A 12,351-nucleotide genomic window follows, 5' to 3' on the forward strand; every position below is an offset into this window, starting at 1 on the left:
CACTCCCCTTAGAGGTGTCACTGTCAGGCACTCACTCTACCCAGTCCCTACCTTGTCCGATACTAGTTCCCCAGGCTCTGGCCTGCTGCAGCTTCAGATTGATTTCAGCCTGTTGCCTTTTCTGTATGGGCTGTTTCGGCAGCCTGGGCTCAGTGGGTTCGATTAAGTACACATTCTGGTGAGCCCTTTGCCTGCCCTGCCCCCAGCAGGGGTTTTCAGCGTTGCCTCCAGTCCCTGAGAGTCTTATTCTTGTAATGTCTTCCTGTGAGCTGCTCTCCCTTCCCCCTCAGGACTGTGCCCTGTGGATGTGTCTGGGGCCTCAGTGAGCGGGACTGGCCCCTTCTTGGCGGTGGTATTCCTGGCTGCAGGAGAAGCCGGCGGGCTCCGCCCGTCCCTGCTCAGCTCTGGTTGGCTGATCGCACCAGGCCCGCCCCTCAGACCATCTACTGCGCAGACCCCAATCCCAGCCTCTGCTGGTCTGTTCATGCAGTGCATGCTGGGAAGGTGCCGAGTTCCACAATCAGACTCACAAACGCACAAAGCAACACAAAGGCAGAGAGTCCGCCCTGCAAGGTCCCACCAACCGTGCACCAAGGCACCCAGTGGGAGGAGACCCAAAGTCAGCTCTAAGCAGTTCCCCACACCGCTGGTCTCAGCAAAGCTGGAGAGGCTTCTCGCGCCACCACGGTGCCCCTCAGGGCCAGTCACAGATCCCAGCCTCTCAGCACCGGGGGCTCAGGATGGGAGGACACCCTCAGGGCTGGTCACAGATCCCAGCCTCCCAACACCAGGAGCTCAGGGCAGGGAGGGCTCCTCCTTTCCCCTGTGCCACGCAGACCCAGTGCTTCTTGGGGTTCAACACAATGCCCCACAGGGAGGCAGAGGGTCCCCGTGTGCAGCTGCTCAGCGCAGTCCTCTGGTCCCTTACCACTTGGGTGCCACAGACCTTGGGACAGCCTTCCCCATGGTCAGCACCCCGAACATCAGATGCCGGTCGCAGCCGCCACTAGAGGCTGTTTCCTAAAAAGGCGCCGTCCACCATTAGAGGCTTTTTTTCCTAGGAAGGCACCGTCCCCTCCGGGAATCACCGCTCCCCAGGGTTTCCCTGCCCTGTGCGCAGGGTGCTCCTTCCCCTCTAGTGGCTCCGGGTGTGGGATCTCTGCTTTTGGATACCGTCCACACTCCCGAGGGGCGGGAGCTTTGCAGCCTTCAAGCCTTCGGGCTCGCAGCCCAGCACAGGCCTCAGGGGGGACTCCCCCTTCCTATACCCCCCCTCTCCTACCGGACTCCATGGTGCTTCTTCAGTGCTCCCCACTCGTACTCTGTCCACTCAGGTATGTTTCTCTGTTTTTTTCAAGCTGGTTATGTAGGATTTTAGGAGTAAATCGAGTCCATGGCTGGGAGCGGGGGCCTCTCCTGCTTCTCACAGTGCCGCCATCTTCCCACATTATTTTATTTAATCAAAACTTATCAGATATTATTTTCATCATCTCCACTTTTTAGGAGGGGAAAGTGAAGTCAGAGAGGTTGATCTGACCAACATAACCCAGTTAATGACAGAGCAGGGATTCTTAATACAGGTTTGTCTGAATTCCTACTTCATATTTTCCTCTAGTCTATATCTTCTTACCTAAATCTGTCATCTAATTATTTAAAAGGAGATTGATAGAGTTAGACCTTGCCCTTTAAATATTACTGGAGTTGAAGTCAATTGATGATAAGGTTTCCTTTGTGATGCTTTAAATAGGTTTGGCTCATAACTGCTGGTTTTACATTCAGATTCTTCTGCAGTTTTAGAATTAAATGGTGGAGCTTCTGAAGAAAGTTCTTCAAACCCATTAACACTTATTGGTTCTATATTTGTAAGAAACATAAAAATCTCACCTTGGTTTTAACCAGGTATAACAAGTTTACAAAAGGTATAACAAGTTTACAAAAGTTACAAGGAGATAGCTCTCAAATATATTAGCTCTTCTAAAGTTTTCTTTAGCTTATATTCATGATTCAGGAAAAAAAATCCATAATAAAAATGCATTCCACAGACACAATTCAGATGTTTACACAGACTACATAAGTGGATGGGATAAATCTATAGGTATAAGGAACATGTAGACTCACAAATAAAAGAGAATAAAAAGATTCTCTGTTAAAGAGAAATGACAAAAGTTCTAGTCTGATCTACCTACTCTTAAAGTAGCAGTTCTAAAAGTGTGGTCTGTGGACCAATTAAGGAACTGTACCTCAAGAGGCTCATAAAGTCAAAACTATTTTCATAATAATATTAAGGCACAGTTTGTCTTTTTCACAATGCTGACATTGCACCACTGGTCAGTGAAACTGACGACAACTCTGTGTGAGTCAAGGTAGTGGCAACAAACTATACTAGTAGTCACTGTATTCTTGTATTCTTCATCACTATGCACTTGTAAAAAACCAACCAAACAAAAACCAAAAAGGTCAGCATAATTTAAATGTCCTTAAAAAAAAAAGGTAAAAATTAGTTTTATTAAAACCCATTAATATTAAAGAACACATTTTTAATATTCTCTGTGACAAAATGGAAACTATGCATAAAGCATTTCTGCATATTTTACAATAGTTGTCTATAAAAGTCATTCATGTGATGAGTTGTGAGCTGAATTAGTAATTTTTTTCTATAGAAATCTATTTTTATTAGAAACAATGACTGATAAACTAAGTCATCCTGAGTTGGATGATTTAAGAGACATTTTTTCGAAAATGAATGAAGTGAGCCTGTTACCAAGGGAAAACAACAGCCAAAGAAACAATGTGAGCTCTCAAATGAGAATTCAAATTTTGTTAAACTTTACCAGCCTCTGTCAGTTTGACATCCTCTCAATCTTAAAAGACTTTTCTGATGTGATCAGTGAACTAACAAATATGATAATTTGATTATATGATTAATACAATGTGTGAATATATGGAATATCTGTGCAATTCAGAATACAGGCAGTTTCCAAATAATCAATGCATGATGCTACAATATGAGTAAAAGACTTATTCAAAGTGAAAGAAAGACAAAGAATTTAATGTAACAAAAGTATGAACATTTCATTACAAAGGTTTCAGATTCCACATTGTGACTTTTAAGAAACTACCACTTAGGTTTTGGTGTAGTATGGAAGAAAAATACCCAGTTAACTGAAGACTATTAAAACACTCTTGTTTTCTTCAACTATATTGCTGTGTGAAGCTGGATTTTCTTAGACTCCTACCAAAGCAACTATTGCAACAGCCTGGATACAGAAACAGGTATGAGAACCCAACCATCTTCTTTTTAAGACAAATATTAAAGAGAATGGCAAAACTTAAAACAATGCGACTCTTTTTCTTTAAAATATAGTTATTTTACATAAAAATGTTATTCATGTTAATGTACTGGGTTTTTACTTTAAAGTGAATCATTAAATGTTTCTAAAAGTTTTTTATGGCTACTTACATAAAGTAAAGCTCTTTGAGGCTCTCGATAACTTTTAAGTGTAAGGAGATAAAAAAAATGGAATTCTGCTAGAAAGTAACATCGCCAATGACTCTCATTTGCTGGAAGTTCTGCATTTTAAAAACAATACTTGGAGAGGGAAGATGGTGGCCCTGTGAGAAGCAGCAGAGCACCCCTGCTCCCAGCCAGAGACTCAATTTACTCCTAAAATACTACGTAGCCAGCTTGGAAAAACCAGAGAAACATATCTGAGTGGATGGAGTGCGAGCGGAGAGCACTGAGGAAACATAACAAAGTCCGGTAAGAGAAGGAAGGTGTAGGAAGGGGGAGTCTCCCCTGAAGCCTGTGCTGGGCTCCAAGCCCGGAGGCTTGGAGGCTGCAAAGCTCCCTCCCCTTGGGAGTGCGGACCAGCATCCAAAAGCAGGGATCTCACACCCAGAGTGATGAGAGGGCAGAGGGACCCAGGGAAGCGGTGAGTCTGTGAAGAGGAGACCTCGCCTTCCTAGGAAACAAAGCCTCTAATGGCGGATGGCGCCTTCCTAGCAAAACAAAGCTTCTAGTGGCGGCTGCGACCGGTGTCTAGTGCTCAGGATGCCAACCATAGGAAAGGCTGTCCCAAAGTGTGTGGCACCTGAGTGGTAAGGGACCAGAGGACTGCGTTGAGCGGTGGCACATGGGGACCCTCTGCTTCCCTGTAAGGCATTGTTGAGCCCCAGAAAGCACTGAATCTGTGTGGCGTGGGGGAGGGGAGGAGCCCTCCCCACCCTTAACTCCTGGTGCAGAGTCTGGGATCCGTGACCAGACCAGACCTGAGGGCCACTGTGGTGGAGTGTGAAGCTGCCCCAGCTTTGCTGAGAACAGCAGTGCGGGGAGCGACTTTCGGTCCCCTCCCACTGGGTGCCTTGGCCTGCAGACAGCGGGACCTTGGAGGGCTGACTCTGCCTGTGTGTTGCTTTGTGCGTTTGTGAGTTTGATCGTGGAAATGGCTCCCACCTTCCTGGCCTGCACTGTGTGGACAGACCAGCAGAGGCTGGGATTGGCATCTGCACAGCAGATGATCTGAGGGGCGGGCCTGGTGCGATCAGCCAACCAGATCTGAGCAGGGAGGGGTGGAGCCCGCCTGCCTCTCCTGCAGCCAGGAGCACTGCCCCCAACAGGAAAGGGGTGGGTCCAGCTCACTGAAGCCCAAGACACACCCGCAGGGCACAGGCCTGAGGAGGAAGAGAGAGCAGCTCACAAGGGGAACATTACAAGAATAAGACTCTCAGGGACTATTGTTTGGGAGCTGGAGGAAACGCTGAAAACCCCTGCTGGGGGCTGGGCAGGCAAAGAGCTCACTGGAATGTTCTTTAATCAAACCCACTGAACCTAGGCTGCTGAAACGGCCCATACAGAAAAGGACACAGACTGAAATCAATCTGAAACTGCAGCAGGCCAGAGCATGGGGAACTAGAATCAGAGGACAGGGTAGGGACTGAGGAGCTGGCTGTGGAGTAGAGACTAACTCCTGCACAGTGAGTGCCTGAAAGCAAAACCTCTAAGTAAGGCAGTGATACCCTGGGCTACACTAGCCATCCTGCACCCTAAAGACTCTACAGAAGACTCTGGAGTAAGACCAGGCAACTACAAGGTTGAAAAATAGCTGACAAGAGGAGGTGGTCCATGGAGAGCCTCAGATCAACCATCTACCTAAGGACACCAGAGCCAAACCTAGACAGTTCCTCACACTGGGTGATACACAAGTACCTCCCAGGAGAACTGAGATCAGCATACAAAACAGTGACCCTCAGACAACATAAGGTGCCCAGAAGAGACTCCCCTGATTGACTGTCTTTCTTTCTTGTTTTTTGTTTTTCCTTTGTTTTTTTTGGTTGTTGTTTTTATTTGTGTGTCTTTTATCTTTTTTCCTTAGGAAGAAAAGAAAGGGGAGAACATTTATTTTTTCTTTTCTAAATTTTATAATTAAAAAATTTTTTTTTTAAAAAACATTTTTCTCTTTTTTATAAAAGAATTTTTTCTTGCTTAGCTTTTTATTTTTGTTTTGTTTATTTGCGCTTTTTTTTTTATCCTTGCTTCTACTATAAAGACCTTCTTGATATCCCTGCTTAACAACTGGGACTTTATCATTATAACCAAGTTTACTGCTTTCCTTTATAGTTTCCACCAAATCTCTTACCAGACTCCCTCCCTGCCTGGGCTATATCTCTCTCTCTGCTCGATCCATTGGCATAACTATTTTTCCTTTTTCTTTTCTACTTTTCTTTTGTTCTCTTGTTATCCTCCCATCTGTCTTCCTGTCTTTTTGTTCAGTTATCAGTATCTCTTATTCTCTTTATTGTATTTTTGTTTTCTCATTTTCAACTATTATCCTATGCCTGGTCTCTCCCTTAATTTATTGCTAGCTCGTCTTTCTGAATCTTTTCTGTGCTTCTGTTATCTCCCAGTAGCTTCTCTATTTTTTACAGTTTAGTTTATTGTTATTTTCTAAAGTTTCACCACTGTTAACAACAATATACATCGCTCTCTCTAAGCACTACTTTTCTTTCTCTTTCTCTTTTTTAAGCTTTTTTTTTTTGTGTGTGTGTGTTCTCCCTTCACTCTCCCAGTTCTATTTTCACGTGGGGTTTTTTCATTGTGACTGTGAAGATATTTTGTAACATACCCTTTCTTTCCTGGAACTTTAGTTGGGTATTTCCCTGCCTTGCCAGCACCCATACAACAGCTTACAGGACGAGGTTGGGGCTGAGACACAGTTAGCCAACCTGAGAGGAGGGTCCTGCCAAGAACTGATCAACGACAATCTAGACCCAACCAAACAGGAGAACATAAAAAAACCACAAAAGGGACACCCAGAAGAGGTACATGCCTAGAGCACAGAGCTCAGAAGTATAAGGAAAACACACCTCTGGGCTGTATTGAACCCACAAGACAAAATTCCATCCCACAAGACTGAGAGACAGCAAACATATCTAATATGCAGATATAAACACTAAGACCTACCAAAATGGGGAGACAAAGAAACAACCCCCAAATTAAAGAAAGAGAAACATCGCCAGAAGAAGTCTTTGATGAGATGGAGTTAAGCAAGTTATCAGAAACAGAGTTCAGAGTACTGATGATGAAGATGTTCAAAGAACTTAAAGAGAAAAACAAGGCAATACAGGATAAGATTGAGGAGTTTAGGGAAAACGTGAAAAAAGGGATACATAACATAAAAAAATCAGACAGAAGTAAAGAATGCTGTATCTGATATCAAAAATGCACTGGAAGGAATTAAAAGAAGGCTCAATGAAGCAGAGGACAGAATAGTGACTTAGAAGAAAAGGTAGAAAAAACACACACAGAGCAGCAAAAAGAAAAAACACTTAAAAAGCATGAGGATAGTCTAAGGGAGCTTTGGGACAACATGAGGCGAAACAACATTCGCATTATCGAAAAGCCAGAGGGAGAGAAAAGAGAGCATGGAATAGAGAACTTGGTGGAGGAAATAATGATAGAAAACTTCCCTCAGCTGGCTAAGGAGAAAGCCACACAAGTTCAGGAAGCACAGAGGGTTCCAAACAAGAGGGACCCAAAGAGACCCACTCCAAGACACATCATAATTAAAACGGCAAATGTCAAGGACAAAGAGAAAATATTAAGGGCTGCAAGAGAGAGACAGTGACCTACAAGGGAACCTCCATAAGGCTGACAGCGGATTTCTCAACAGAGACTCTTCAGGCCAGAAGGGAGTGGCATGAAGTTCTGCAAGTAATGAAAAGCAAGCACACGCAACCAAGATTGCTTTATCTAGCAAGGATATCATTTAAATTTGAAGGTGAAATAAAAAGCTTCCCAGACAAAAAAAGGCTAAAGGAGTTCAGTACCACTAAACCAGCATTGCAAGAAATGCTAAAAGGACTGCTTTAAGAAAAAGAAAGAATAGTGAGAGAAAGGTACATCAGCATAAAGGGGAAAAATGGCATTAAATAAGTTGATATCAATAGTAACCTTAAATGTAAACGGAATAAATGGTCCAATCAAGAGACATAGAGTAGCTGAACGGATAAGAAAACAGTACCCAAATATATACTGTATACAAGAGACCCACCTGAGAGGAAATGACTCACACAGGCTAAAAGTGAAGGGATGGAGTAAAACATTACATGCAAATGGAAAGGAAAAGAAAGCTGGAGTAGCGATTCTTATTTCTGACAAAATAGACTTCAAAATAAAGGCCATAACAAGAGACAAAGATGTTCACTATATATTACTAAAGGGATCAATGCAACAGGAGGAAATAACCCTTATAAACATGTATGCACCCAATATAGGAGCACCTAAATATACAAAAAATTTCTTGGAGGACTTTAAGGGGGAAATTGACAGCAACACAATCATAGTAGGGGACTTTAACACCCCACTGTCAGCACTGGACAGACCATCAAGACGAAAAATCAACAGGGAAACGCAGACCTTAAATGACTCACTAGACCTAATGGATTTAATTGACATTTACAGAATATTTCACCCCAAAGCAGCAGAATACACATTCTTCTCAAGTGCACATGGAACAGTCTCAAAAATAGACCACATGTTAGGGCACAAAGCAAGTCTCTACAAATATAAGAAGATTGAAATCATATCAAGCACCTTCTCGGATCACAATGCCATGAAACTAGAAATCAACCAATATAAAAAAACCTCAAAAATATTCAAACACATAGAGGCTAAATAGCATGTTATTAAACTATGAATGGGCTACCAGTGAGATCAAGGAAGGAATCAAACACTTTATGGAAAGTAACGAAAATGAACAGAAAACAACCCCAAATCTATGGACACGGCAAAAGCAGTCCTGAGAGGAAAATTCATGGCATTACAGGCCTATCTCAAGAAACAAGAAAAAGATCTAATGAACCATCTAACACAACAACTAAAAGAACTAGAACGAGAACAGCAAGAAAAGCCCCAAAGAAGAAGGAAGGAAATAATAAAGATCAGAGCAGAAAAGAATGACAGAGAGACTGAAAAAACAATACAAAAATCAATGAAACCAAGAGCTGGTTCTTGGAAAAGATAAATAAGATTGATGCACCATTAGCCAGACTCATCAAGTAACAAAGAGAGAGGACCCAAATAAATAAAATCAGAAATGAAAGAGGTGATGTAACAACTGACCCAACAGAAATACAAAGGATTGTAAGAAAATACTATGAGCAACTATATGCCAACAAACTGGACAACATGGGGGAAATGGACAAATTCCTAGAAGCATACAATCTTCCAAAGCTGAATCAAGAAGAGGCAGAAAACCTGAATAGGCTGAAAACAACTAATGAAACTGAAGCAGTAATAAAAAAAACTCCCAGCAAACAAAAGTCCTGGACCAGATGGATTTACAGGTGAGTTTTACCAAACATTCAAAGAAGAATTAACACCTATTCTATTCAAACTATTCCAGAAAATTCAAAAGGAGGGAAAACTCCCCAACTCTTTTTATGAGGCCAGTATCATCCTAATCCCAAAACCAGATAAAGACACTACAAAGAAAGAGAATCACAGGCCAATATCCCTGATGAGCATAGATGCTAGAATCCTCACTAAAATACTAGCAAACCGGATGCAGCAATACATTAAAAAGATCATACATCACGACCAAGTGGGATTTATTTCGGGGATGGAAGGCTGGTATAACATTCGCAAATCAATAAATGTGATACATCACATTAACAAAATGAACGACAAAAATGATATGATCATGTCAATAGATGCAGAAAAAGTATTCGACAAAATCCAGCACCCATTTGTGATAAAAACTCTCAGCAAAGTGGAAATGGCCATATATGACAAACCTACAGTCAACATCATACTTAATGTTCAAAAACTAAAACAATTTCCCTTAAAAACAGGAACAAGACAGAGATGTCCACTTTCACCACTCTTATTCAACCTAGTATTGGAAGTCCTTGCCACAGCCATCAGACAGGAAGAAAACATAAAATGTATCCAAATTGGAAAGGAGGGAGTAAAAGTGTCATTATTTGCAGATGACATGATATTGTACATAGCAAACCCTAAAGACTCCATCAAAGTACTACTAGATTTGATAAACATATTTGGCAAGGTAGCTGGATAGAAAATCAACCTCCGGAAATCACTGGCATTCTCATATACCAACAATGAACTTTCAGAGAGAGAAACTAAAAAAACAATACCGTTTACCACTGCAACTAAAAAAATAAGATAGCTAGGTATAAACTTAACCAAGGATGTAAAAGACCTGTACTCGGAAAACTACGTGACACTGAAAAAAGAAAGAGAGGAAGATATAAACAAGTGGAAGAATATACCATGCTCATGGATTGGAAGAATTACTATCATTAAAATGTCCTTAGTACCCAACAGAATTTATAAATTCAATGCAATTCCTATTAAAATACCAACAGCATATTTCACAGATCTAAAACAAACATTTCGAAAATTTATATGGAACCAAAAAACACCCTGCATAGCTGAAGCCATCTTGAGAAAAAAGAACAGAGTGGGAGGGATCACTTTGCCGGACATCACACTTTACTATCAAGCCACTGTAATCAAAACGGCCTGGTATTGGTACAACAACAGAGATATAGATCAATGGAACAGAACAGAGACCCCAGAAATAGACCCTCACCATTATGGTCAGTTAATATTTGACAAAGGAGGGAAAAGTATCCAATGGAGTAAAGACAGTCTCTTCAATAAGTGGTGTGGGGAAAACTAGAGAGAGACATGCAAAAAAATGAAAGTACACCATCAACTTTCACTGTACACAAAAATAAACTCAAAATGGATAAAAGACTTAAATATAAGTCACGAAACCATAAAAATACTGGAAGAAAACATAGGCAGTAACGTCACAGACATCCCATGTAGTGGAATTTTCACTGGTACATCTCCTAGGGCAAGAAAAACAAAAGAAAATATAAACGTATGGGACTACATCAAACTTAAAAGTTTCTGCCCAGCAAAAGAAAACAGACTCAAAATAGAAAGGAACCGCACGGTCTGGGAAAACATGTTTGCCAAGGATGTATCTGATAAGGGGCTAATTTCCAAAGAGTACAAAGAACTCATTCTATTCAGCAAGAGGAAGACAACCCAATTAAGAAATGGGCAAAGGACCTTAATAGACACTTCTCCAAAGAGGACATACAGATGGCCAAGAGACACATGGGAAAATGTTCAACATCACTAATCATCAGAGAGATGCAAATTAAAACCACAGTGAGGGCCCGGTTGGTAGTGGCTCAGAGGTTGAGCGTGGACCTAGGATCTAGGCCATCAGGGTTTGATTCCCGGTCAGGGCACATGCCTGGGTTGTGGGCTCGATCCCCAGTCGGGGGCGTGCAGGAGGCAGCCGATCAATGACTCTCTCATCACTGATATTTCTATCTCTCTCTCTCTCCCTCTCCCTGAAATCAATAACGATATATTTAAAAAAAACAACAACAAAAAACAAAAAGCCACGGTGAGGTATCACTTCACACCTGTAGGAATCACTACCATCAACAAATCAACGAACGACATGTGGTAGTGAGGATGTGGAGAAAGGGGAACCCTAGTACACTGCTGGTGGGAATGCAGACTAGTGCAACCACTATGCAAAACAGTATGGAGGTTCCTTAAAAAATTAAAAATGGAGCTGCTTTTTGACCCAGTGATTCGATTCCTAGGAATGTATCCTAAGAATCCTGAAACACTAATCAGAAAGAATATATGCAGCCCTACGTTCATAGGAACGCAATTTACAATAGCTAAGATCTGGAAACTGCCCAAGTGCTCATCAGTAGATAAGTCGATAAAAAAAGCTGTGTCACATATACACCATGGAATACTACACAGCTGTAAAGAAGAAGAATCTCATACCATTTGGGACAGTATGGATGGACCTGGAGAAAATTATGCTAAGTGAAATAAGCCAGGCAGATAGATACAAACATTACATGATCTCGCTTATATGTGGAATCTAAAGAACTTAAACTGATGAACAGAATAGATTCAATGACATGGAAGCATAGATCTGACTAACGAATGTTAGAGGAATTTAGGAGGGCGGGTGGTGAAGGGGGAGAGAGTAACCAAATAATTGATATGCATATATGCACAACCCAAGGACACAGACAATGGTGGGGAGAGGGCTGGGGGAGGGGGATGGGATGGGGCGGAACAGGTCATTGGGGAGAAAAAGGGGCATCTGTAATATTTTAAACAAAAATAAAATTTAAAAATAAAAAAAAATTAAAAATAAATGAAAACAATTCTTCCTCCTGCCAATCAAGGTACCAGTCTCCTCTTTATTCACCATGGGTTCTATAGTTTCTTACCATTTGGTAACTGCAAATGTTCAAGCTCTTAACTGGATTTATGACTGCACAAAGAAGTTTATAGTGTATACAAAAACGTGAAGTACTGGACTCTTTCCAACAAGCATCATATTTACGTATTTTCTGAAAACACGTGCTTAATGTAATTGGTCAATTTATATAAAATCTGTCAGTACCTGCTTGGCGTCTCAAAAATTTCAAAAAAAGTTGGTCTCTCTTTGCATTCAGTAGGCATTTTTCTCTACAATATTACTCCGACGCTTGGAAAATGGGTCCGCAAAAGAGCACAGAACACACTTCCCGGGGTGTGGTCCTTAAGTGACTGGTAGAATCAGACCAGGGTACAGTTGCCTAAAGTGACACTGATGATTGATCTCGGTCCCATCTTCTGGGAATACAGTGGAACTCACTGCGCAGGTGGGAGCACTATGCATTCGTGCTGCCCAACACAGTAGCCACCAACCACGTCAAGCATTGGGAATGTGGCAAGTGCGACTCAAGAACGGCATTCTGACATTTAGTTACGTGGACTAGTCACGTGTT

General features: G+C 41.9%; 1 long non-coding RNA gene across 1 annotated transcript in view; it reads right to left on the reverse strand.

Annotated features, from left to right (window-relative positions):
* Positions 1–12,289, reverse strand: part of LOC308553233 — a 60,763-nt gene extending 48,474 nt beyond the window's left edge. The window contains exon 1 of the long non-coding RNA XR_013998214.1: positions 11,985–12,289. This is a non-coding gene — a long non-coding RNA (uncharacterized lncRNA). The remainder of the gene's footprint in view (positions 1–11,984) is intronic.
* Between the last annotated feature and the right edge of the window lie 62 nt (positions 12,290–12,351).

The sequence above is a fragment of the Miniopterus schreibersii genome (assembly GCF_964146895.1).
Source record: "Miniopterus schreibersii genome assembly, chromosome: 2".
Classification (NCBI taxonomy): Eukaryota; Metazoa; Chordata; class Mammalia; order Chiroptera; family Miniopteridae; genus Miniopterus; species Miniopterus schreibersii.